At 49.4% G+C, this 5,355-nt stretch overlaps 1 non-coding gene across 1 annotated transcript; it reads left to right on the top strand.

The window, feature by feature from the left end:
• The first annotated feature begins 534 nt into the window (after positions 1-534).
• Trnaa-agc (transfer RNA alanine (anticodon AGC)) lies at positions 535-607 on the top strand. Its single transcript has one exon. It is a non-coding gene; the product is annotated as a tRNA-Ala (tRNA).
• Positions 608-5,355: the final 4,748 nt, after the last annotated feature.

The raw sequence follows: 5,355 nt of genomic DNA, 5'->3' as shown, positions 1-5,355 counted from the left end.
GGGCCTCATTTGGGCTTCACCGCGCACCTTCACCCAACCCAACCCAGCCAGCTAGCCAACCAGTCGGGTGATCGACGACAGAGCGCGGAACAGCCACCTCGCGGGGAAACCATCTTAATGAACTCGAAATTCCTTTTTTCACACATTTGTTCCCAATTTCGGAGCACCCCTCACCGCGCATCAGGATCCGGCTCTTCGGTGCCGGGTCGAACGGAGAGGTTGATCACGGGTTTTTTTGCTTCACGTTGCTTCTCCGACGGTTTCGGAGCCCCTCACACATCCTGACGCGAGCGAACAATTCATTTATCGCCTAATTGTTATCGTCTCTTTGCCGTGTTCTCCTTCTTCTGCACTCCGATTCGCTCTCCTTTCTCACACGCGTCCACTGTTTGTGTGTAGATGTGTGCATAAACGCATTTATGTCACCGTGTCGTGTGATCGTGTGTATGATCAGGAGGTAGTGTGCCAAAAATGCGGTGTGTGTGTGTGTTCGCAGTTTGGACTGTTTGGAATCGGTTGTAATACTTTCAACCCGGGGATGTAGCTCAGATGGTAGAGCGCTCGCTTAGCATGTGAGAGGTACCGGGATCGATACCCGGCATCTCCAGAGATAATAAACATCTAAAAAAGTTCCTTTTTACACACAAGTAATCAAAACTATGATCTTATGGTTTCTTTTATTACACAAAGTAAGGATTTTATTGTATTTTTCTATTACATTTCCATGTTTGTTTTCATGCTTCATGCTTTCTGATTTTCTATCTGATCTTTTCTTTCGCAATTTTCAGTTCCTCTTTCGTGTTTGTTAAATGATTTTTTTATTTATAAGTTTGCACTTAAGTTTACTTTTATAAGTTTTGCACTCATGTCAGGGTGCAGTGTCAGTGTTCGAACTGATGTCTTTCGCATAGAAACCGATTAATCCGTGCAACGCAGCCGAAGGATCTACAGACGGACCACGATGCTAAATGATGTAAAGGTTTTCTGTATTTCAATGCTCTCAAACGTCTGAAATGACTTTCTTCCCACTGGTTTAGATAAACATTCATAGGTTCGCTAAAGTTAATTAACAAATCAGCTTTGAAGTTTTGAACATCGTACGCTCCCTGAACAACAACGGAACACGTGTGTGCGCCGTGCCGGGTGTGACTCGATGAGATTGTTCTTCACGCGCGCTAAGGTTGTGGCGAACAAACGAAATCAAACGCACACACACAATAAAACACACACAACCACACGTTCCTACTTGCCGGGCCTATCCGTAAAGAGTTCCCCGGAGTTGTCATCTCGTCCGTCAGTCAACCCCCCGGTTCGCACTGCCCCAACGACACCGGGCGCGGGTGTCGGGTCGGGAAATGCAATCGGAAGCCGGCCAAAGAGTGGCTGTGGCTTTTGCGGCGGAGATCTAGAACTGAAATCCAAAACCACTCGGCTAATGAGCAAAACCACCTTCTGTCGGTCCGCGCCCGGTCGGTCGGTCGGTTCCGCCCTTCTTCGTCTTATCCTGGGCCAGCTTTACAGCGCATGGCGGCTACCGGCAGCGCACTACCTCGTCGTCCTTTTCCGCTGAGGCGCGCGAGCCCCTGTCGGTTGTCGGCCGCCGGCAGCCGGCGGGTGTGTTCACGATGGCGTGCAAGCCACGATTAGCGTATCGAGCAACGGTTTCACGGTTGTGTGTTGTTGGCCAACGGGACAAGTGTTAGAATTTGGCCGGTTTTTGTTAAGCGATTGTACTTCTTTGATTAAATTACAGATTATATTTGATTTTTATTCAATTAAAAATTCTAGGCCAGAATTGAATTTCGAAAGATAGCATGCAATTTCTGAAATCCATTGCTTTCGTTCGTTCATTTATTTAACTAAATTGAACATAATAAAATTATATTGTTTACTTAAGACATAATAAGCATAATTTTTGGGAACCTTCCAAAATGTTGTCCAACATTACAACCAACGTTACATTGGAAATCCGTCCCATTCCGATCCTGCAGCCGCTCATAGGGAGATTGGTGGTTCCACTTGGCTCTGCGGACGGCCACTCCATTTGGCGACTTTCAAATTTATCTTGATTCCTTTTCGATCTAATTAAATTTGAGCGACACCACCACCGACCACCGACGCCAACAACAACCGCGACGACGGCGACGGTGGCGACGAAATGTGCAAGATTCCGCGGCCGCCCAGCCTCTGGTGGCCCCCGGGAAAGGTGGTCCGAAATTAAAGACGACCGTAAGGAGGACAATAAAACCCCCGTGTCCCGCGCTGGGCGCACGCGTGTGTGTGTGTGTGTGTGCGTGAAAAGGAGAGCAAAGCAGCCGTGAGACAATAATCGGCTGCTGTTGCTGCTGCTGCTGCTGAAGTGCTCCGCTTGATTGGGTCGGCGGCTAATGAAGTAAACCTGTGTCCGGAGCACTCCGCGCGGGACGGGAAGGGAACGAAAATCAACAAACCATATAAAGCAAGTTAATGGGACCGAAGCCTGGCGGGCGCATGACGCGCTCGGTGATGGCGGCCGCCCCGAGTTGTGGAAATAATTTAGTCATAATACAACCGGCCCGCGACCGGGCAAGATGGAGAAAAATTCGCCAAAAAGCAAACAAAACTCCCGCCACAGACGCGACCGCGGGGGGGGGGGAGGACCGGGCGACCGGGAACTGTGTCCTTGGTTGGTTGACAACTCGCGCGGCACACCACGAGGGCAGCCTTTCGCGGGCAGAAGAATTCGTAAATTAGGGCTAATTCCTCCGGAACCGGTTAGCCGGAAAAGCGACCGCGGGACCCGTTCCGAAAGTGGCGCTGGCCGACGGGCCCGTCGGACTGTGGCCAGGCGGCCGCGTCTCCGTTTCGCGAACGCGCCGGCGCCGCTTCCGGTTTTGCTTTTTTAATTAATTTCTTGACTGGTTCCCGGTTGGCTCCCGGGTCGTCGGTGCCTGTGGCGGTCGAATCGAGAAAAACACGATCAGTAAATATTTGATTAGCGCATAAATTAGGTGGCCAAGGACCTGGGCGGCCGGCGAAGGCGGCGCTGCTGTTGCGCTACCGCGGACCGTGGCCAACACCAGTGGCCGCCCCGGATTTATCTTTGGCGCGAACGCCTCTGTTTCTCTCCCGCCCGAAGAATGTTATCAATGCTTCGTATGCACCAACATTTCCAAGTTTGTTAAATGTTGTGAAAGCACAGGGAATGAGGTTTTATAAAAAATCCTAAGTTTTGAGATTCGCTCAAAAATTCATCACGAAATAATAATTACGAGTTAGCTTTAATCGAAATAGAAAATGTATTTGCTCCAGCATGATTAGTAAAGATTAATTGATATAATAACCTCGAATGGTAAAAAAACATAAGCTCGTTACGTATTATTTTAACGAAAACCTAGTTGCATCCTATCCATTCGCTGAACGTCGCATTGCAACTCTAATCCGGCGGATCCGCTTCAAACTAGCTTCGATTTTTCTCGCTTTCTCGGTCCAACTTCTGGTGACTTCTGTCGGTGAAACGGAGCGTGAGAAATTGACGATCGTTGATTAGCCCTCCGGTCGCCACCGGGCCACCGGGCTGGTTAATCGCTGGCAAACACACACACTAATGAATCGAAGCAGCGCCATTACTCACGGCCACATCCGCTCGGCCGGTGCGTCACACATCCACGGACCACGCACGACGTCGTGAGGTACCACCCAACACACCCGGTGGGTCGTTCGATCGGCGCCCAGTTAACCCTTCGGTGGCGAGTGCGACCTTCAGGCGAATTAAATTCACCTTTATGATTCTGCGCCGTCTGTTTAATTATTTTACTTGATGAAACGTACTATACTCATCTTACTTTATATTCATTTTATTTTACTCCGAACATCACAAACTCTCCAACTCGGCTGGGGGGTTTAGAGTCCACCCGAAGGCCAGGAACCGGATTCCCAGCTTCCACCGTCTGGGGCCGGCTTTTAGTCGGTCAAATGCCGCTAATGAGAATTTCTCCAATCAGCCGCAGTCGGTTGCCGTTCTAAGACCGCCGACTGCCGCCGTTCACGAGGTCTTCTCTCTGCATCTCGCTCTCTCTCACTGACTCTCTCGGTGGCACTTGCCCCCCTCCCCTTCTGCTGTCTGTCTCTAATGATGCTCGATCGAGGATTGGAAAAGGAAAAGTTTTAGCGATAAGTTTTCGCTTCGTTTCCGATTCCCGTTCCCGTATCTCGCTTGCTCTCCCTTGCTGGTTGGGATGCGTTCGATTAGTTAGCGTTCTGGCCGGCAGAGGGGTGGCGGAGATCCCGGCCCGGCCTCGGCCCCGGTGGCCGATGGTAATTGTCATCGATGTTGCCATTTTGTGCCGCCATCGCCTCCGTCCTTGATGCGGGATGTGCATCGTTAGCCTGCCACTTCAAGCTGCACTTCACCGTAATTGTTTTGCTTGTTTCTAGCCCTCGTTCTCTCTCACTTTTTCTATCACCTTGCTGCTCTCGCTTTTCCGTAATGTCTCTCTTTCTCCCTTGTTGCTTCGATGGAAAGGATTTATTTTGTTTGGTTGCCTTCTTGTCTGTTTTGGTTTGCTTTTTTTGCTTCTCTGCTCGTTAACGTTGCGTTCTACGCCGAGCCGGTAAAGTTTGGTCGCTGGTTTGGTTGTTGGCTACCCATTTTTCGGTGCGGTTTGCTGGTTTGTTGAACCATTTGCTACACTTTTCTGGTGTTTTCTCCTGCGCCTTGTAATCACTTAAAGAAGTGCTAATTTAACTATCCTTATTTTAACCTTTTTTTTTAATTTATTGATAGAATGATAGATGATTGAAAGATTTATTGATGTTGTTTTGGGAGAAATATGAATTTTCGATTTATAATTTATTTTTTTTTGGCCTTACCTCTATATTTACTTTAATTTCAATCAAAAGCAATTCCTCTATTATGCCGTACCAAGTATTTGTCTATCGTAATGGTACGGATCTTGTACTGTGTGGAAGCTCATTCGAAAGCTCCTGTGTCTGCTGTCCACCACGAGTTGCCGTTTGACAGCACTGCTTCAGCACACGGACTCCAGGAAGTGGCCCAAGGCTGGCCCGTATCTCGCAGCAGCAGCAGTAGCAACAGCTACAGCATTCGGAGTTGGGCTCGCTCCACCGGCCGCGGCCCCGCGTGGAGAAACGGACGCAGGACGGAGGGGCAAGAGACCCTCGCCCGCTCGCGGCACTCGCCTCTCGGGAATGCAGAAACCGCTGGCGCTGATGGCGTACGAAGTTTAATTAAATTTAATTAAATTTGAATTTAATATATCAACGTAACGGGAGAATGGGCGACGTCAGGGAGAGCGAGAGCGCGCTGGAGAAAGAGAAGCTGGAAAAGAAAGAGTGAGAGCGAGCGAGATTGCT

The sequence above is a fragment of the Anopheles cruzii genome, chromosome 3, assembly GCF_943734635.1.
Source record: "Anopheles cruzii chromosome 3, idAnoCruzAS_RS32_06, whole genome shotgun sequence".
Classification (NCBI taxonomy): Eukaryota; Metazoa; Arthropoda; class Insecta; order Diptera; family Culicidae; genus Anopheles; species Anopheles cruzii.
This window is presented reverse-complemented; position numbering and strand designations above follow the sequence as displayed.